Here is a 22,385-nt window from a genome sequence, read left to right on the forward strand (position 1 = left end):
TGCCAATTTTATAGCTTTAAAAGTAAAAGTGACTCATTAGCTCTGAAAGTTCTTGTCAAAAAGGGCGTTCGAAAGAAGGCAAACAAATTTGATTTCAAGTGTTGATACTTTTATGTAAAAAAAAATAGTGTTTTACAGTAAGGTCAGCTTACTGTAATTTGACCCTTTGGTTACTTAAAGACTCATTTAAAATAAAAATAGCAGAACAAAATCTTGGTCTAGGCCCTCTCTCTGCTGTGCACCCTGCCTTTTCTGTCAGCCTCACTGTGTCTCCTGTGTAAGGAGTGGCAAGCAGCCATCCAGGCCTGAGTGGGCAGCGTGGTGAGGCAGAAATAGCTCTGAATATTAGGTCCTTTCCTTCTGGGCTTCAGTTTCCACACTGGAAGTTTAGAAGGTTGGGACACATAATCTCTGAGGTCACTTCTAGGTTTCAACCTTCTAGGATTAAAGAGAGTTTATTCAACACTTATTTGCATAGCTTCAGTACCAGGCCCTATGGAGAATGAGAAGCACGATACCTATCTGTGTTTAAAAAGTAGAGAAAAGATCCTAAGTTGATAAAAGACTCTGTGTCTTTATCTGTGCGGTATTGTGTATATGTATGTAAAAACGCATTGGCTGTACCTTTAAGATGAAGGCAACTTAATCACTTTACTTGTGTGTTTTATACCTCAATAAACAGGATAAATAAACCAAAAAAAAAAAAGAGAGGAAAAAAGCTGGCAAGATGTTTAAAGGTTGTGGTTATAAGGCAGGATGGTGTATGGAGAATTCACAGGAAGGAGATAGTGAGTTTGCATCCTGACAACATCAACTATTGGCCTTCAAATCACATTATTTAACTTTTTGAGACTCATTTTCTTAAGTGAAAATGAAAGTTACAGTGGCTACTTTATGAGGCAGTCAGGGGTATTAAGTGAGTTACAAGGCACATAAAGCACCTGGCATGTAGTAGATGATCAATACCTATTTTTAAGAAAAGGCAGTAAGAGTATTAAACAAACATATGACAGATTCAAAGAACTAAAATACTTTACATTAATCTTTTGAAATCACCCCCAAATAAATAAAATCCAGAAAGCCCAGTGTTAAAGAGACTGTGAAGAAAAAGCTAGACTCATATTTTTCTGGTGACATTGCAAATTGGTAATGCTTCTTGTGGAGAGCTCCTGGCAACTTATAATAAAAGTCACCCAGCTGATGATGGTCTGTAAGCTGGTAATCCCACTTTTCAGATTACAGCCTGAGGAAACAGCTCAAAAAGGAAAAAGAATATTTATTTATTTAAAAATGCTTGACTGAATTATAACGGGTGGAAACAATTAGATGAAAGATGGCTTAATTAAACCGTGGAATATTTCTCCATTTAAAATGAGGACCAAGTAGATGCATGGAGAATTCAAGCAAAAAAGTTAGAAAATAGTGTGCACATCTGAACACAGCCACGTAAAACCCATGCCTGTGCAATGATAAAGGTTGGAAGCAAACTTTGTGAATCTCCAGTTTTATGTGGGAAAGAGGTGGTCTATATTTTGATTTTTGGTTCATTATATTGATAGTATAATGATTGCTAAGTCAGTCAATAAAAATAAAAATATAAATTATATGTTCTGAGATAGAACAGAGTATCTATGAAAAGAGAGTGTATGAACTACAGAATAACAATGTAGAGCAGAAATACAGGTCAAATTATAGAAAAATAGACATTATGCTTACCTTAATTTTTAAGCATTTGCCTCACCAGTGCATCATGAAAGTAGTTATCACACTTGATAACTGATACCACACACGCTTTTCCCAGAAATAATTTTCAAGGCAGCTAAAACCCTCAAATTTGGAGAAGAAAACTCTTAGAGAAGTTGTTTTTAGGATATCTGGTTCCCTGTCAGTTGCATTTTTTTTTCCAGTGGCTTTTCCTTCTTTACTTTTGTGACAAAGGAGGCAGTTTTATAGATGCTGAAATGGTTTACAATTGCCTTATTTAGTTGCCCTTATTTTTTATGTCTCTCCAAAGAGTATCAAAAATTCATCATTTAAAAAGAGAAAATGATCAGTTTTTAGTGTAAAGAGAGAATAGCCACTTTAGAGAACCAACAGGAATGGAGATAAATGGAGCCTGGCCCCATGGCCACAACATGCTGAGTACTTTGGATCATCTCAGATGTTGGAAGCTTTACAGGGAAAATGGAATGAGCCGCAGGCAATGGGGTGCCTCCTTTTTAACTACCTGAAAGCCCAAACCAACTTTAAAAAAATGTATTTTTAATTTTTTTAATTGAAATATAGTTGACATACAACGTGATGTTGGTTTCAGGTGAGGTGTACCACATAATGATTCGACATCTGCATACATTATGAAATGGTCTTCCTTATGCTGTGTATGACATGCCCTGACTTATTTATTATATAACTGATAAAACTGGAAGTTTGTACCACTTAATTCCCTTCACTTATTTCACCCAGCCCCCACTCTTCTCCTCTCTGGCAACCACCCATTTGTTCTGTGTATCTAAGAGTCTGTTTTCATTTTGTTTTGTTTGTTTATTTTGTTTTTTAGGTTTCACATATAAGTGAAATCGTGTAGTATTTGTCTTTCTCTGACTTATTTCGTTCAGCATAATACCCTCTATATCCATCCATGTTGTCGCACATGGCAAGACTTCATTTTTTAGTGGTTGCGTAGTATTCTGTGTTTTATATATATGTGTATATATACATATATATATAAAACCACATCTCCTTTATCCATTCATCTACTGATGGGCACTTACGTTGCTTCCATGCCTTGGCTATTGTAAATAGTGCTGCAATGAACATAAAGGTGCATACATCTTTTTGAATTACTGTTTTTATTTTCTTTGTGTAAAAACCTACAAGTGAAATTGCTGGATTGTATGGCAGTTCTGTTTTTACTTTTTCAAGGAACCTCCATACTGATTTCCACAGTGGCTGCACCAATTTACATTCCCTCCAACTGTGTAGGAGGGTTCCCTTTTCTCCACATCTTCTTGTTATTTCTGGTCTTTTTTGATGATAGCTGTTCTGACAGGCATGAGGTGGTATCTCATTGCAGCTTTGATTTGCATTTCCCTGATCATTAGTGATGTTGAGCATCTTTTCATGTGTGTGTTGGCCATCTGTACATCTTCTTGGAAAAATGGCCATTCAGGTCTTCTGCTCATATTTCATTCGGGTGTTTGTTTGTTTTGATGTTGAGTTGTATGTACTTTGTATATTTTGAATATTAACCCCTTATCAGATATATCATTGGCAAATATCTTCTCCCATTAAGAAGGCTGCTTTTTCATTTTGTTGATTGTTTTCTTTGCTGTGCAGAAGCTTTTTAGTTTGCTGTAGTCACATTTATTTTTGCTTTTGTTTCCCTTGCCTGAGAAGACATATCAAAAATATTGCTCAGACTGATGTCAAAGAGTATACTGCTTATGTTTTCTTCTAGGAGTTTTATTGTTTCAGGTCCTCCATTTAAGTCTTTAATTCACTTTGAATTTATTTTTGTGCATTGTGTGAGAAAATAGTCCAGTTTGATTCTTTTTCATGTAGCTGTCCAGTTTTCCCACTACCATTCAATGAAGAGGCTGTCTTTTCCCCATTGTATAGTCTTCCCTCCCTTGTCTTAGGTTAATCGAGCATATAAGTATGGGTTTATGTGTAGGCTGTCTATTCTGTTCCACTGATGTATATGTCTGTTTCTGTGTCATACCGTAGTGTTTTGATTGCTGTAGCTTTGCAGTATAGTCTGAAGTTATTTCTGTGAAAAATATTCTAGTTTGCTAAAAATGACATTGGGATTTTGATAGGAATTGCATTGAATCTGTAGATTGCTTTGAGTAGTATGGTCATTTTAACAATGCTTTGAGTAGTATGGTCATTTTAACAATTCTTCCAATCCACGAGCATGGTACATCTTTCCATCTGTTTCTGTCATCTTCAATTTCTTTCATCAGTGTCTTATAATTTTCTGTGTCTTTCACCTCCATGGTTAGACTTATTCCTAGGTATTTTATTCTTTTTGATGCAATTGTAAATGGGATTGTTTTCTTAATTTCTCTTTCTGGTAGTTTGTTGTTAGTGTGTAGAAACACAACAGGTTTCTGTATATTAATTTTATATTCTGCAACTTTACTGAACTCATTTATTAGTTTTAACAGTTTTTTGGTGACATCTCTAGGATTTTCTATATATAGCATCATGCCATCTGCAAACAGCGACAGTTTTCCTCATTCCTTTCCAATTTGGATGCATTTTATTTCTTTTTCTTGTTTGATTGCTATAACTAGGACTTCTAACACTGTGCTGAATAAAATTGGCATCCTTGTTCCTGATCTTAGAGGAAGTGCTTTCAGCTTTTCACCATTGCATATGATGCTAGCTGTGGGCTTATATATGGCCTTTATTATGTTGAGTTATGTTCCCTCTATACCCACTTTGTTGAGCATTTTTATCATAAAAGGATTTGAATTTTGTCAAAAGTTTTTTCTTTATCTACTGAGATGATCATATGATTTTGATTCTTCAATTTGTTAATGTAGTGTATCACACTGATTGATTTGCAGATATTCAACCATCCTCGTATCCTCAGATAAATTCTACTTGATCATGGTGTATGATTCTTCTAGTGTATTGTGAATTTGAGTTACTAATATTTTGTTGAGAATTTTTGCATCTGTGTTCATCAGTGATATTGGCCTGTAATTTTCTCTTTTGTTGTCTGGTTTTGGTATCAGGGTGATACAGGCCTGACAGAATGCGTTTGGAAGCATTCTTTCTATTCAGTTTTTTTTGAATAGTTTGAGAAGGTAGAATTCATCTGTGAACCCATCTGGTCCCAAACTTTTGCTTATTGGGAGTCTTTTAAATTACTAATTTAATTTCCTTACTGGTAATTGGTCTGTTCATGTTTTCTATTTCTTTTTGATTCAGTCTTGGGAGAGTGTAACTTTCTAAGAATTTGTCCATTTCTTCTAGGTTGTCCATTTTATTGCTGCATAGTTGTTGTAGTAGTCTCTTATGATCCTTTGTATTGCTGTGGTGTCAGTTGTAATTTCTCCTTTTTCATTTGTTTTTAGTGATTTGGGCTCTCTCCCTATTTTTCTTGATGAATCTGGCTAAAGGCTTATCAATTTTGTTTATCTTTTCAAGGAACCAGCTCTTAATTTCATTGATCTTTTTTATTGTGTTTTTTGGTCTCTATTTCATTTATTTCTGCTCTGATCTTTATGATTTCTTTCCTTCTACTAACTTTGGGTTGTGTTTTTTCTTCTTTTTCTAGTTCCTCTAGGTGTAAGGTAGAGTTGTGTATTGGAGATCTGTTTTTTGTTCCCAGAGGTAGGCTCATATTCCCTTTCAGAACTGCTGTATCCCACTGATTTTGGATCAGTGTGTTTTCTATTTTCATTTGTCTAACTGTGATCTTTTCATTCTTCTGATTTCAAATTGTGGTCTTTTCTTTTCTGCTTGGAGAAGTTTAGCATTTCCTGTAAAGCCAGTTTAGTGGTGCTGAACATTTTAAGCTTTTGTTTTTACATATAACTCTCTATTTCTCCCTCAAAACTGAATGATAGCCCTGCCAGGTAGACTATTCTTATTTTTTTTGTTTTTTGTTGTTGTTTGTTTTTTCTTGTCATCATTTTGAATATATTGTGCCTCTCCCTTGTGGCCTGCAAAGTTTCTCCTAAAAAGTCAGATAGTCTTAGGGGAGTTCCCTTCTATATAATGAGTTGCTTTTCTTTTGCTGCTTTTAGGATTCTCTCTTTATCTTTAATTTTTGCTGTTTTAATTACAATATGTCCTGGTGTGGACCTCTTTGGGTTCATCTTGTTTGGGACTCTCTGTGCTTCCTGGACCTGGATGTCTGTTTCCTTTCCCAGTTAGTGAATTTTTCACCTATTATTTCTTCAAATAAATTCTCCATCCCTTGCTCTCTCTTCTTCTGGGATCTGTATAATGTGAATGTTAGTATCCTTGAGTTGTCTCAGAGGTCTCTTAAACTGTCCTCATATTTATTTATTTATTTACTTATTTAGATTCTTTTTAAAAGTTATTTTATTGAAATATTGTTGATTTACAATGTTGTGTTAGTTTCAGGTGTGCAGCAAAGTGATTGGGTTATTCATAAATATGTAAATATATATAGTCTTTTTTTACATCCTCTTCCATTATAGGTTATTACAAGATATTGAGTATAGTTCCCTGTTCTATACAGTAGGTCCTTGTTGGTTATCTATTTTATATATAGTACTGTGTATATTTTCATCCCAAACTCCTAATTTATTCCAAACTGTCCTTATTTTTAAAAATTCATTTTTTCTGTTCAGCTAGATGATTCCCACTACTTTGTCTTCCAGATCACTTATCTGTTTCTTTGTATCACCTAATCTACTGTTGAGTCCTTCTAATGTATTTTAAATTTCAGTTACTTTATTCATCATCTCTGTTTGGTTCTTCTTTATATTTTTTAACTGTGTTAAGTTTCTCACTGTGTTCATCCATTCTTTTCCCAAGTTCATTGAGCATCTTTATGGTCATTACTTTGACCTCTTTATTGGGTGGATTGTTTATCTCCACTTCATTTAGTTCTTTTTCTGAGGTTTTGTCTTGTTCCTTTGTTTGGAACATATTCCTCTGTTTCCTTATTTTCCCTAATTCTCTGTATTTATTTCTATGTTTTATTTAGGTTGGTCACATTTCCCCGTTGGAGAAGTGGCCTTATGTAGGAGATGTCCTGTGGGGCCCAGCAGCACAGTGCCCTCACCAGAGCTATGTGCTCTGGGGTGCCCCTGTGTTCGCTGTGTGGGCCCTTCTGTTGTGGTGAGGCCAACTTCTCTGGGTGTGGCTGGTGAGCAAGGCTGCCTCTGGCCTCATTGGCTGCGGGGCCCTGCCTCGTGCAGTGGCTGGTTGCTCGCTGGTGTGTGGGGCCAGGTCTCCCTGGCTGCGTGGCCTGGGTGGTGGGGCTGGACGTGGTGCCAGCCCACTGGTGGGCAGGCAAGCCCCTGGCAGTAATAGGCTAGGAGGAGGGCTCCAAAACGGTGCTCACCAGCACCCGTGCCCAGGTGGCAGAAAGAGCCCTCAGAATGGCTGCTGCCGGTGTCTATGTCCCCGACAGGGAGGGGAGTGGGTCCCAGTTGCCTCCTGCCTTTCTCAGAGGCTTTCCAACATCACCAAGAGGGTCTCGCTCAGGCTTCTTTCAAATTACTGCTTCTGCCCTGGTTCCCAGAGCATGGGAGATCCTGTGTGCCTTTTAAGAGTGGAACTCTATTTCCCACAGTCCTCTCGTTCTCCCACCTACAAGCCCTGCTGGCCTTCAAAGCCAGACATTCTGGGAGCTCGTCTTGCCAGTGCAGGACCCCTGGGCTGAGGAGCCCAACGTGGGGCTCGGACCCCTCACTCCTTGGGGAGATTGTGGTTACCGTCCAGTCTGTGGGTGGCCCACCTGGGGGTATGGGTCTTGACTATAACACGTCTCCATCCCGTGCCCATCTCGTGGTTCCTTCTTTATATTTTTAGCAGTGGAAAATCTTTTCTGTTGGTCTTTAGGTTGTTCTCATCAATAGTTGCTCTGTAAATAGTTGTAATTTTGGTGTGTCCATGGGAGGAGGTGAGCTCAGGGCCTTCCTACACCACCATCTTGGCCACACCTCCCAAGTCAATGTTTTAGTGTTTTTGAAGTGAAAAAGATTGTTAGTGTGTACAGGGGAACATGGTGGGCTCTGATTGAGGGATCGTCCTCCTTTTCCTTGGGCCTTCCCTTAGCGCTGTCCTTTGGGAACAGAATGCTTCTGGGAAATAGTGAAGGGATTTGCTACGTGCGGGTGCTTAAAGAGATGGAGGAAGCTTTGTACTGGAAATGTGTTTGGTGTCATGGAAAAGTTTTGACCCAGGTTACAAAATGCAAGGTGTATTACCCCAAAGAGAACTGGCAAAATCACCAAGCTGGAAGGAGTCTTAGACATTGATTAGTCCAAACCCTTGATTTTACTAAACAGGAGACAGACTCCAGGAAGAAAAGTGGCTTGCCCAAGCTTATACTCATCACTGAGGACATGGCCCAAACCAAATCTGTTGATTTCTGGGTATTATTTTTCCTGCTCCCCCTGCTGCAGTTCCCCTGCCTTCCACCACCGCTTTATTACTGACCTTTTCTGTGCTACCACGATTAGACTTCAGACTTAGAAATGTAGCTGTTTAATGCACTGTTTCTTTAAGCCATCAGAGGTGTGAATCAGCAAATTGTGACCCACAGCACTGGTCCAGGATCCTGTTTGTCTAGCAGAGGGAGAGAAGTTTAATTTCAGGAGCTCAACCTGGGTTCATATCCCAGCTCCACCACTGGGCTGGTGAAGGACGTGAGCTTCTCATCATAGTAGGTAGTACCCAGCTCTTAGGTTCCTTAGGTGAGGATAAAATGGCTCAAGGTTAGTCATTGTTATTGAGACTCTGAGGGTAGTTAGAACTATTTCTGTGAAAAATCCTAAAGAAATAAAAAAGTTCTCTCTATATAATATAGCAACAATCAGAAATCTTTCTTTGGTAGTCTTTTATGGGTCTAGTGTAGCCTATTTTTTTCTGTAGCTTTTCATCCAACAGGTATCTTAATCGCCTCAAAATATAACTACTCCTAATCTTTAAAACTTTTTCCCTATTTTTGTCTCTCTACTCAATAATTTTTATAGCTTTATTGAGGTATAATTGATATATAATAAACTCACATATTTAAAGTATACAATTTGATTAGTTTTGATACACACATGAAACCACCCCCCAAATCAAGATAATGAACATATGTACATCATCAGGACAGTTTTCCTCTGCCCCTTGGTAATCCCACCATCCTACCCCTCCTGCTCCCTCCTGGCCCCTCCCAACCCTCCACACCCATCCCCAGGCAAATGCTGATCTGCTAGAATTTTATATTATGCAGTCATGCAGTATGTTTACTATTTGTTTGGCTTCTTTTACTCAGCATAATTATCATCCTCTTGATATGTGTACCAATAGTTCATGCCTTGTTACTGCTGATTACTCCAATAATATTTTCTTTGTTTACTCTTTACCCCTGTCTTGCTTAACTGGCCATGGTATGGAATGAAAACATATTTTAATGATTTTTAAATATTCCTTGATTAAATATGTGTTTCTCTTTCTTAGTTTTCATTTTGTTGCTATCCAGTATACTTAGTAAACAGTACATGGGAATTGTACATTCCCTGAGAGCAACACCCATTATATTCTGTATGCATATTTTAAAAAATTGATATCCATGAGCAATATTACTATTTATTTATTTGAACACTGAGATGAAAATTTTCTGCTGTCTTGTTGGCTCTCACTACAAAAAAAAGCATCCTTCCATTGGCTTGACTCAATAACTTGATTGAATAAATTCAATTATATGAATATTTACACATAGTTTTCATTTTTATGGTGAAATATTTCTTCTGTTAACCTTATAGTTTTTTAAATGAAAATGTGGACAATATGTTCTCAATTCCCTTGCAGCTGGAGCATAACATGAAATAAACTAAAAAAAATTGATACAGCAAAAGTAATACATTTGCAAGATAATAAGAGATCATTTGGGCAGCAAGTCCATTTTTGTAATGACTTTTTACCAACATCATAGTATCTCTCAACTGTTGACATTTCTGCATCTGGGAAGGGAGAAGATAAAAATTACCATTCAAAACGCCTGTTCAAGTTTGGCGAAAGGTTTAATTTCTTCATCTGTCACAGTGTTACGAGCCCTATGAACACTACAGATCAAACCTCAGTGCCAGGAGTGCAGAGACTTGGCAGCAGCAAGGGCAGAGTCTAGCCACAGGGAATCATAAAGCAAGCCAGAGAAAAGAAACTTCACCCATTCTGCACCTCAGACTTGTGTTCTGGGCAGTTGTCCTAGGAAGCCTGGGAATGCACTAATTTAAAAACTGAGCCCATAAATGGAGTTGTATATACTGGCCTTAAAGATGCTGAAAGGATTCTAGGATCAGAGAAATTTTTATGTAACACGGTAAAAAGTAAGTCAGTTACTTTCTGTGCTGGAAGGTTAACTTGGAGATGATCTGGTCCAGACTTTTATTTTGCTGGTGACCAGCCCAAGGTCACACAATAACTTAATGGCAGAACTGGGACTAGATCTGGGATTTCTGAACCACACACTCATGCCCTCTCTGTGTTGCTGCTTCTGCTGTGTTGGGGCTGGTTTGTTGGTGTGTACGGGGCAGGAATGTGTGATTTGTTCTCTCTGAGCTGCTCCGTGTAAGGGGTCCCTGTTCCCTGGGGCACCTCAACCTGACGATCCCTTCTTCCTGAGCATCCTGTCTTTGGGGGGTGGGTGTACTTTGGTGAATGGGGGGTTGTGCTTCCGGGTCTATCAGTTATGTGAGCTGTGACGTTTGGTTAATGGACAAATGCATGATTTTGATCGTCAAGTTACCCCTTATCAACTAGTCTGGTAGAATCTTTATACTCAGGAAGGCCATAACTTTAAGTCTTGCAAGAGCTTGTGCTTTTTAAAGTTCCCTTCCCTCCCCTCCACATTGAAGTCTAGATGCTGTCCTGACTCATCTTCCTCTGTCTGTGTTGCTTGTTCCTCTCTGCAATGTATCTTTTCCACAGATGTAATCCTAGTGGGGAGGGGAGGCAGCCGATAAAAACCATCCTACTTCACTGAGAACCATGGCCTGGTCCAACCCCTTACTTACAGATCTGGAAACACAGGCTAAGAAGTTATGAACTTGTATGCAATCTCACAGCAACAGATTTAAGATGATGGTTTAGCTCAGGCCATTGTAACAAAACACCACAGGCTGGGAGTCTTATCAGCAACAGCCACTTGTTCCTCATGGTTCTGGAGGCTGGAAGTCCAAGATCATGGTGTCAGCATGGTCTGGTTTTGGTGAGGGCCCTCTTCCAGGCTGCAGACAGCTGACTTCTCACTGTGTCCTCACATGGCAAAAAAAGAGCAAGCTAGCTCTCTCGTGGCGTCTCATGAGGGCACTAATCCCACTCAAGAGGGCTGCACCCTCATGACCTAATTACCTCCCAAAGATCCTACATCCAAATACCAACATACGGGGATTAAAATTTCAAATATGAATTTTGGGGGGGGCAGAAATATTCAGTCCATAACAGATGAAAACCTGAATCTCTTGCTCTGCTCAGGGTTTAAGTGCAGCAGGTCTCCCTCATTAGCATCTGTGATGTTGTCTAGCACGTGCCGGCAGCTGCAGCATCTCATAGGGGCAGGGCTGGCCTTGGAGGAGTTTCCTGGGAGAGGGCGTTGAGTGTAACTGCAGACTGTGCTGCGAAAGAGCTCTCTTTTATGAAGGAGCATCAACTGTCTGTATCCCAGCTGATTTAGGAGAAAGATTGTGTTATTGGTCTTACGATCAAAGGCAAACAGAGTGCTTTAGTTTCTTTCTGAGAGATTAGATGTAACTCCGATTCTCTCCAGTCCTAGCCCATCTTTTCTGATGCTTTAATGGCATATTATTTGCGTCTCTATTTAGCATGTGAGTCATTTCATTCTCTCTCGTATTGATGGTTTACATGTTGATTGTGTGGAGACGGCTCACACAGGGGCCTCACGGGGACCCCACGGCCTAGGGTAGGAGGCACTTGGTAAATCCTTGGAGCATAAGGAAATCTACTTGATACCTTTAAGGTAATATTAGACCAATGCATTTTAAAAGAGACTTCAAATAATTTAGCATCATAATTCTGTTCATCATCTTCGTAGCTCTGGTCATAGTATCTGTGCTTATCCTCACTTATCAGAGTGAGAAATTGAAGAAAGTGAGGGTAGCCGACTTCACGGGCAGGATTAGGAATAAGAAAGGGGCATCTTCTCATTCAGTCCGCGTCTGTACACACAAGACCAGAACACAGAGACCCTGTTTTTCATTTCACAGAAGCATAGAAGACAACATCTGGGGGGAAGAACTCATGACTTTTAAAGTCAGTTGAGTCCTAAAGCATATTGTTTTCAGTAAAATTATTTAATGTGGAAGGAATCTTGTCAAGCCTATAATCACATGCCACTTGTAACATGTAGCATGCAAGGGCACTTTCTTTTCTGAAACATAGTCTTGAGAAAGATAATTTTAGAAGTTGGCTGTGCAGTTCCTGACCCTAACCCTGCTATGTCTCCCAGTGCTGCTACCCAGGGGACTCCATTGATTTATACAAATGAAAACACTACCATCAAGATTTAAAAACATGTATATTACTATCCACATTTGCACAAAGAAAATCCCACCAGGCAGCCTGAGTTGGCTGACACTTTTCTAGTCTTTCGGTGCTTGTGTTTGTTATTTTAGGCACGCTGATGATGAAAGGGCTTTTTCGTCTTCCCGTCTTACTTTTCACATTTCAGGAATCAATGTGTCTGACACAGACGTGGTCTAGATGGATTAAAGATTTAGATTTACATTTATGAATATGAGGAAGCCTTGGAACTTAACCTACACAGATGGCTGTAGTCACACCATTGGACCAATTGTGCCTTTGAAGTTCTTTGCGAGTGCTGGCGACTTTGGCTTATTCATTGTATGTTGAATAGCACGGCTTCCTAGATTGTTAAAATAGTATTGATCTCAGTGTGCTCATTTTCAACTGCTCTTTTCCATAGTTGATTTTTGGCGGGCTTCTTTGGCATGATTAAAAGCTGACTTATTTATGGAGTGCTGCTAATTGACGGATGTCAAACTCTATTACTGTGGCGGTGGGGTGAGGCAGGCTTCCCAACCTTTAGAATCCCAACGGGGAGATTTCCAAAACCGAGTGTGTGATTTTCCCATGGACGCTCTCCCAGCCACTCTCAGGCACATCCTGCCTTCTCCTGCTCACTCTTTACCATAACTAGAACTCGGGAAGCCACAGAAGCCCCTATGTAGTCCTCACTCTCTAGGCCAAACTATCGAGAACAGCAGGGCATCAGATGACAGGAGAGGAGCCCTCAGACCTGGATTTAGCCTGGGGGATGTTGACGAGAACTATTTTCTGAATTGGACAAAGCAAGGTACTCTCTCTACTCTGTACCTGCAGTTGCTTCCCTGGATTTAGCTTTTATTTTTAGCACATTGTTATTGTCTATTTCTTTGATACTCAGGAAGGCTTGTCCAAGAGTGGCTTTGTCACTGTGATTTCTTATGAAGGATGAGGAATTCAGGAGTCTGGGGAGGGTCTTTTTGTTCCCAATACCTCACTGGCAGCCTTTGGATGCTGGCAGCATATCTGCCAGGTTACCACTGGCGGCAGCCACCCACCTGTTGGAGAAGCACCCGTGAGGACTAGCGCTTGCAGACAAGGCCACGTCGCATCCTAGAAGAAGTAAAGGCTTGCCTTTCTTTCTCTTGTTTGAGCTTTGGTTTTCAAGTCAGAAAAATCCTGGCTTTACCATGTACCAGTCGGAGAGGTTTCTTAACACCTTTGAGCCTCATTTTCCCCATCTGTAAAATGGGGATGTTAATGCAGACATCCATGGTGTCGCTGTGGGGATGGGAGGAGCTCACACGCAGAGCCGCTCGCTCAGCGGGAGGCGTGTGGTGGGCGTGTGGGTGATGACACTTCCCTTCCTCCTAACAGGGTATGTTAGCTGGACACACCCACCTGTCCTTTGCATACTTGTGGTTCACCTCCAGTAATTTTCCATGATGCTAATTCCCGTCCCACCCTGATCTCTAGGGAGTCTTGCCAGTGGTTCTGCCTTCCTGTCTCTTTCCTTTTCCATCACCAGCTGGAGATGACTACCTACTCAGGGCACATGATGTTGGGAACTGCTGAGGAGACAATGTACTTCCCAGAGCCAAGGAGCCGAGTGTTAATGAGTTCTTTTTTTTTTTTTTTTTTTTTTTTTGCGGTACGCGGGCCTCTCGCTGTTGTGGCCTCTCCCGTTGCGGAGCACAGGCTCCGGATGCGCAGGCTCAGCGGCCATGGCTCATGGTCCCAGCTGCTCCGCGGCATGTGGGATCTTCCCGGACCGGGGCACGAACCTGTGTCCCCTGCATCGGCAGGCGGACTCTCAACCACTGCGCCACCAGGGAAGCCCAATGAGTTCTTTACTAGGAAAAGAGGAGGCGCTGGGTTGTCCTGTGGCTCTTAACCTGCAGTTTGGCATCGCCAGGACCAGGCACTGAAGGGCCGGATGAATGGGGCCTCTGTGTGTAGATGAAAACACTGAGCATTTCTCTTCAAGTTGCTGGAGAGAGAAGAAAAAATTAGATTATTAATGATCATGGAGTAGTATGAGCCGACACTCTATTTAGTTTCACTGTTAAAACAATTGTGGTTTTGAAGGATGTGGGCTTTTCGTCTTTTTATTTATTTGGCAAAGAATATTCACGACGGATATCAATAAAGACCACGTCGGTGATTCAGCCTCCAAAGCTGCCCCCTGCATGCTAAAAGGCAGAAAAGGACATTAAAGTGGTTGAGAATGAGAAGAGAGCCTGGAAGCCAAATTACAAACTCGTTTCAAACTCCTGGCCCGCAGGCTCCGGAGGGTAACATTATTTGTTGTCAAGGTTGGAAACAACTCAGATTCGGGTCCAAGTGATTATTCGATCTTGGCATTGCTGCCGTTCTGCCAACTGCAATTCCATTTCGACACAGATTAATTCGCCAGGCAGGGACGGAGGTGGCTTTGAGAAGAGGCATTGCCGCGGGGCCCCGGCTGGCCCACTTGCAGGAAAGCGGTGAGTGTGTGTGGACACGGATGGCCTCCCAAGTTCTGCAGGGACGCACCTCACACTTGTACTGACTTACTGTCAGTGCCGCAGAGAAAATCTTCAAACTTAACGGGAGGGGGGAACAGACACGTGACAGCCGCGCTCTAGCACCAGGCGGCCGACGCGGCGGAGCAGGGGGACTAGTTAGTGGTCGCAGACCTCAGCAGCTTATCAGTCTTTTCTTTGTCGTCGTATAAACACCCTGGGCCTTTTTTAATTCCTGCGTGTGAAAAGGGAACCATATAGTATTTTTTTATTTTTTGCTATGACTTGAATTATAAAGACAAATGAGATGAAATCACAAACTCGGGAAAGACGACTCTGCGTGAATGAGTTGAAGGTAGCATTATTAACACCTACTTAACAGGGAGGCTCAGTCCTCTCCAGAGTATTTTCCTTGCCTTCGCTTCCCGGGTGTTTTGCTCGTACCTCTTCCCCATCTGCGTTGATCTCCGTGGACCCAGGGGCGGCTCGGTGGGTTCCTGCAAGGCCGGGCGCGGGGGCGCGGGGCGCGGGGCCGGGGTGGGGGGCAGGTCCCGCGGGCCGTGCGCGCCCCCGGGTCGGGGCGTGGGGGCGTCCGCGGGGGCGCGCGTCCCAGGGAGCTGGGCTCTCCAACTTCCCGGGGATTTGCTGTTTCGTAACATTTCAGTCCCTACGACGATTTAAAAAAAAAAAAAAGTGCCGGCGCCGTGCGCGGTCCCCTGACCCCACCTGAGCTGCGGCTTCCGTGCGGACGCAGCGCCCAGGCCCCAGCGGGCAGCGGGCACCCTGCTTCGCTGCGAGGTTTGCTTTTTGGGGTCTTTTCCGAGCATGTGACTCTGCTTTGCTTTTACACACACTTCTGCATGGCTCTCAGCATTTGTTTTAAGCCTTGATTATCTGTGTGTGTGTGTGTTTTAACAAATATTTTGCATTTTACCCATTAAGATAGAAAGGGGAAAATACCGTCCTGCTTTTTGGGGCAGGACTTTGGATGAACTGTATTTTATCTCCTAAATGATTTAAAATTTCGTAATATAAAACATGGAAATTCACAAGGGCGACTCCTATTTTTATTTTATTTTATTTTTTGTATTTTAGATTCCTTTCCATTTCAAGGAGAGAAGCCAAGATATTATTACCCAGTGAAAAAATGATGTAGTTTCATCATAACCTTCTTTTCCTATACTTCCAGGTAAGTGAGTCTGTTAATCATGCATTACTTAAGAAATGAATCTCTGTATGATCTGAGTTTATTCAATATTGTGGCTGTGTTTGAAATGTGCTAAAGTTCATTTTACTTTCCATTAATAACAAATTACTATTTTAAGATATGAGTACTTTTTTCAACGTAAAACAATTACTTGGCTGCTTTGGAAAAGCCTTTTCTTCACTTATAAAGCCTGTACTCGACATTTAACTTTGCCAGCTTCCTCAGAATTTGTCTCTTCTCAGAGTGGCAAATGCCTGAAACCAGTAATGTAAACAGTTAGAAGAACTGCATAATTCTTTTTTAAAAAAGTTCACTTAAATAGGAACATTTGTTCTTTTGGAAGTTGTGACAAAATGTTAAGCTTTCTCAAATATTTAACTCATAATCAAAAGGGCATCGTAATTTTCACCATGCTACAAAATAATTATTTAAATAAGATGTTTAGGAAATTGAAGGATGATCTGCCTTTCTAACTTATAACATCTTAGGGGAATACTTTCTAGAATTCTTGGAGAGTAATAGTACCCTGATGGATTGTACGGTTGGTTTCAGACTGGGGACGCATGTAAATCTCGGGAACGTTGTTTTAGTTCAGCTGTTGTAACCAGTCATTTTGAAATTCTCGGCAATAAGTTATTTTATTACATCTGGCAATACTAAACTTTGAAAAAAACAAGCACCTCAGGGACATCATTAGTTGAAATGGAACAGCATGAGATGGGAAGTCGTATATGGGGTTCTTACCTTCAGCAGAGCAAAAACCCTTTTTTAGGTTTCTCTGGACATGATTCTGGAGCCATAAAAATGAAAATAGGTAAGCTGTGCTCAGCCTTTGCATATCTTCAAGAAAACCCCTTCACCCTTCTCCATTTAACAAACTTCTGTAGAGGTTTTGTTCACGATTTTGTGTTTTCTGTTTTTACTCTTGTTACACTGATTAAGATAAAAGAGTGAACGTCAAAACACAGGATGTGATTTTGGGTTCATGAACCACTTTGTACTCAAACAGTAGAGAATGAGGAGTTAAAGGCACTGTATCTGAGTCACCAGAAACGAAAAATAAAACCAACCTTGGCCAAAGTTAATAATCAAACAAAAATAACTAAAGAATAATTCTTCACAAGTTCTTTTCTGAGTAGAAAGTCGAGAGGCTAAGAGGCCTACGTGACTCAAGGCCGGCTTAAGGGTCATAATGGAATTTTTCTAATCTGAGGTCTTGCGAGGTTTAATGTTTTTGAGAACTACTTGGATGATGTAGAAGAGAGCCGTTCATTAGAACTCCATGATATTAAAGCCTTGAGGCAATAATAGAAAAGAGCCAAAGTCAACTGTACAAAATAGAGAAGTAATCAGAAGCCGATTAAGATGTTTATCCTTCAGGACGCAGCGATGAGGGCGGCGGCCTGGGGGCTCTGCACACCGCTGCAGAGACTGGCTATTGCCAGGGAGTCAGGCTCCAGCGGGGCAGTACGAGCTTGGGAAAGCCTTCGGTTTTCCAGGAACTGCTTCTTACAGACTGAGTCCTTTATAGACGCAGGGACTTGAACGTCCCTCGGTAGCGGAGCTTCACCAGACCTGCGGGGAACAGCGGTGTCAGCTGGGGAAAGGGTGTCTGGGGTGTTGGTCGGCAGGTATGCCACCCCCGTGCACGGTGCTCACGGAGTCCCAGCCAGGAGAGGTGACTGATTCAGATGCTCACCAGCACGAGGCCTTGAAAGGCTTTGCCGGGGCATCTCCTGGTGTCCCCGCGTCCTCCCCGGAGCCTGTGCCGTCGCCAGTCCTTCTCAGTGAAGCGCTGCCCTCCGTGTTTGTGCCCCACTCAGTGCCCCGTGTCTCCACGCTCTCCTTCCCACCAGCGGCTCTTCCTTCCTCGCCACCCACCAGGGGACGTTTACTGGTCCTTCAGCAGCAACCCGCCTGTGGGGCTTCCGGCACTCAGAAGCAGGGCCTGGCACCTGGAGGCACCGAAGGAAGCAATGAATGAGTGAGCGGGTGCGTGGGAAAGGGAATAAGCGGGGGCCCGGCCCTGCAGGAGCCACCGGCCCCTGGCCCTCACACCCTCCCGGACTGGCGCCCGTCACTGCCCTGTCATCCCTGTTCCACGACGGCCCCCCGGGCGCCCCGCCCCCACCCCCTGCAGCAGGCCGCGGACCCGTCTGTTCTCACCTCTGTGATCCGCTTAGTTCCTCACCTGGTGTCTGAGCTCTGTCTGTGGACGGATAACCCCGTCGTTCTCTGCAGCTCTACAAGCCCATGACGTGAGTCTCCCAGCTCACGTAAAAGGGTGGCTGATTCCGTTTTATGTTGGAACGAAGCGGGTATGATAAGTAAATACTAATATAAAGTTATAATGGAGACACTTGGCACGTTGCACATTTTTGCAAAACTAGAGAATTCAGTAGAGCAGTGTGTGTTTTATAAAGTAGCCTTCTTTGGGCCCTGTTTTAGACTCTCAGAATCTTTCTATTTAATGGAATGAGACGTAAAGTCTGTAGGCTTTTCATGAGTGTCAGCGTTTGCTGCTGCAATTTTCATTTAGCCTCCTGAGCACAGTTTGCTCTCCGCAGATGAGGCTTCTCCGGGCCACCCCAGGAGGGTCACGCTGGCACCAGCCTGGGTGTCCACTGGTGCACGCCTGCCAGTGGCCGCCACGTATCCCTGTTGATCGACCCTTCCTCAGGCCTGGCTTTTGTCTTTCCTGCCCTGTTCTGGGTCTCTGCTCGTTGAGACGCCTCGTCCCTCCCGTTGGTTTCTTGCTTCAGCCTCTTAACGCCTGCGTCTTGTCCTGGCGGCCCCGCCCCCCCCCGCCTCCTCTGTCTTCTGCCGTCCGGACTGCGTTCCTTCTCTGGACTCAGGACTCAGCCCTGGAAAGCCTTCTCCTGAGCCTTTTCCTGGCCCGGGGCTGGGCCTCTGTGCCCCCCGCCACCTCCCACCTTATTTCTCCATTGCCTGCAGTGGTTTACCTGCTAGATGTCTGTCCTTGGGCTGCCACTGTCCTCAGAGGGAGCACCGTCTCTACATTCGCAGCCTCTAGCGTGTTTGTTCATATTCACAAACAAATGTTGGGGTGAATTTCCGGTTGTGAGTTTCTGTCTCAGCGTTGTTGCTCCTCTCACTGTGGTTTGATAAGTTTAGGACCTAGGAAGTCAGATTATGGAGATGCGTGTGACCCGACACGTGTCTCTCCAGCCTCCGACGCTCTGACCCCTGCCCTCGAAACTCTCTCTCCCTTGGCTTATGTACGGTGACAATGAACTCTCCCTGGTTTTCTCCCTCTTTCTGTGGCTGATCCCCGTGGCCCCCTTTCCCGTCTCTTGTTCCCGGCGTTCCATCCTCTCTGCCCTCTCATTCTGTATTATCCACGCAGTTTCCTCTGCGCTAAATGGTGAACTTCTGCCGACTTCACATTTGTTTCCCCAGGTCACACTGCCGTCTGGCACCGCGGGCTCTCGGCCATCTCTGCCACGTGTCCCACCAGCACCCTTCACTCGTTACGTCCTCTCAGGCTCCCCCTCCGTCACCAGCCAGAGCCCCCCGAGGCCTCCTGACTCCCTTACTGTCGCTCAGGGTGCTCATGTGGTCCGTCGCCGAGTGCCTGCATCCCACCTACCCCTCTTCCTCGTGTGTCAGTCTGCACTTGGACTCCCCGGGCTGTCCTTACCTCACCTTCACCCCCACCCGTCCCCGTGGCCACAGCAGCCCTTCTGAGGTATGTCATCTTGGCTCACGTTGCTACTGTCCAGAATCCCCCAGTGGCCTCCCAGCACCTCCAGGTGGCCTGCGCTCTGGTGCACCAACCCCGAGGGCTCTCTGGCTTGACCTGGGGCCTTTGCTGGGTCCTCTCCCCGGGACGCCCTTCCGGGCTCATTGGCCAGGCCGCTTCCTACTCGTCCTCCATGACTCGGCTCAGGCCTCTCCCCCTGGGCTGACGTGCGGGTTAACCTCCCGATGTTTGGCACTTACTAAATGGTGTTATTCCATTTGATTTTCTTGCCTTTCTTTCCTGTTAACTAACCTGAGATGTCTGGAGGGTCCTGAGCCCCATCGGGACCACTGGACACCTCTGGTGCCTGGCATAGAGCACATGCTCGGCGGCACGAGCGGCTGGGTTGGGGGTGAGTGTGAACCGGCCGGGAGCGGGCCCGCCTGCTCTTCTGACAAGGATGGTGGATGCGTGGATGCGTGGATGCAGAGGACCCGAGCTGTCGAGGGATTCAAACCAGCGTCTTTCTTCTCCCCTCTTCTCCTGCTCTGTGCCTTCCCCTCTAGGAAGGGCTCTCGTTCTTCCTGAGTAAAATCATGGGAGAAACTTAAGACAAAGGACTATATGAATGAAAGAAGATAATTCACTTAAAGAGTCAAAAGTGCATCAGAAAAATGACTTCTTGTTTACCCTACCCACTGCCCTCTCACTCCTGTTTCCAGGTGTTTTACTTTGGTTTGGGGAACATAAGTACCTGGCCACCAGCCTGGCGACTTGCAGGCTGCATGTCTCCCTAAGATGTCTTTGTCCTAACGTGCGTTTCTTCCCGTTAGAAGCAGACTAAAGGTGTATCTAGGCATCCCCTTTCTTCTGAATTTCTTCTTCTTCAACTCAGGGCACAGGTGGCTCTCACCACGGCCCTTCTGGTTGTTCGGCCGATTGGCGTTGAAGTCTACATTTTCCTGTTTCTAGAGGCAAGGCAGTTGGCTTCACAAAGACCCTGGAACTGGGATTGGAGCCTCAGCTCCAACCCTTATTAATCCCGTGAGCTGGACAGGTTATGGAACCCCTCTGCCTTTCTCCTCTTCTGGAAAATGAAACGAATGGTACCTTTTGGAGTTGTTGTGAGGATTGAGAAGTTCCTGGCACATAGTAGGGGTGCAAGAAATTATCAGTATTCACTAACAGGATGTAAGTGTTTACATTATTCTAAAATGGAAAAAAAAATGTCTCTGGTCCCTGCTTCCTCCCTTTTTCTTTCCCAGCTTCCATAATTGAAATAATTCACTTGTTTGTTGGTTAATTAATTAATTAAGCAAACGTTGGCTTGGGTGTCAGCCATGAGTCCTCCCCTGCTAGACGCTGGAGATTTGGGGGGATGGACGGTCCTTGCCCTCCAGGAGCCCATGGCGGGGTCCTTGAGCCACTGCACTGAGTCACCTGGGATGCTGGGGACCCACCTAGAGTCCCAGGCTTCACTTGGAATTGGAATCTTTGGGGAGCTCGGGTGTTCTGGCTCTGCCCGCAGGAGCCTCAGAGTAACGCCGACTTCACCTCCTCGTGGAGAACCTCTCAACCAGGGCCCCCGAAGGAGGCGTGGCCTTTGCTCCGGGCTGGCCGTCTCCAGTTTGTTCAGTGTCCCTGCACCTCACTCCAGAGCCTCCAACAGGCTGATGACCGGAGAGCCTCTTTCGACGAGCTCTGCCATCATCACACTTGGGTTATGGTGAACGTCCTGCCACCAAGACCACACACTTCTGATATGCACATTCTTTAGCTCTGGTGCATGTGTCAACTTAAGAAGTTGTTTTCTTGCGTTCAAATGTGGTTCAGCACTTTACTGTTTGAAAATACGTTACTTGGAAATAATTTCATATTATCGAAAAGTTGTAAACATAAGAATAGAACCATGAACATTGTGGTACATGACTCTTTTTGAATTATGGTTTTCTCAGGGAATATGCCCAGTAGTGGGATTGCTGGGTCATATGGTAGTTCTATTTGTAGTTTTTTAAGGAACCTCCATACTGTTCTCCATAGTGGCTCTATCAATTTACATTCCCACCAACAGTGCAAGAGGGTTACCTTTTCTGCACACCCTCTCCAGCATTTATTGTTTGTAGATTTTTTGACGATGGTCATTCTGACTGGTGTGAAGTGATACCTCACTGTAGTTTTGATTTCTCTAATGATTAGTGATGTTGAGCATCCTTTCATGTAGTGTCTGTTGACAGATGAATGGATAAAGAATACGTGGCACATGTATATAATGGAATATTACTCAGCCATAAAAAGAAATGAAGTTGAGTTATCTGTAGTGAGGTGGATGGACCTAGAGTCTGTCATACAGAGTGAATTAAGCCAGAAAGAGAAAAACAAATACCATATGCTAACACATACATATGGAATCTAAAGATGCAGAGGTAGAGAATGGACTTGAGGACATGGGGAGGGGGAAGGGTAAGCTGGGACGAAGTGAGAGAGTGGCATGGACATATATACACTACCAAACGTAAAACAGATAGCTAGTGGGAAGCAGCTGCGTAGCACAGGGAGATCAGCTCGGTGCTTTATGACCACCTAGAGGGGTGGGATAGGGAGGGTGGGAGGGAGGGAGATGCAAGAGGGAGGGGATATGGGGGTATATGTGTATGTATAGCTGAATTCACTTTGTTATAAAGCAGAAACTAACACACCATTGTAAAGCAATTATACCCCAATAAAGATGTTAAAAAAAAAACCC

General features: G+C 43.6%; 1 protein-coding gene across 8 annotated transcripts in view; it reads left to right on the forward strand.

The window, feature by feature from the left end:
- The window catches only part of CSGALNACT1 (chondroitin sulfate N-acetylgalactosaminyltransferase 1), a 327,407-nt gene that overhangs the window by 132,535 nt on the left and 172,487 nt on the right, over positions 1-22,385 (forward strand). For 7 of the 8 annotated variants that reach the window (XM_060086122.1, XM_060086117.1, XM_060086116.1 and 4 more), the window contains one exon: positions 15,828-15,921. The exons of the other annotated variant lie outside the window; for it this stretch is intronic. The gene's annotated coding sequence lies outside the window, so the exon portion shown is untranslated. The remainder of the gene's footprint in view (positions 1-15,827; positions 15,922-22,385) is intronic. 8 annotated transcript variants of the gene reach the window in all.

Source organism: Mesoplodon densirostris, chromosome 20 (assembly GCF_025265405.1).
Source record: "Mesoplodon densirostris isolate mMesDen1 chromosome 20, mMesDen1 primary haplotype, whole genome shotgun sequence".
NCBI classification, from domain to species: domain Eukaryota; kingdom Metazoa; phylum Chordata; class Mammalia; order Artiodactyla; family Ziphiidae; genus Mesoplodon; species Mesoplodon densirostris.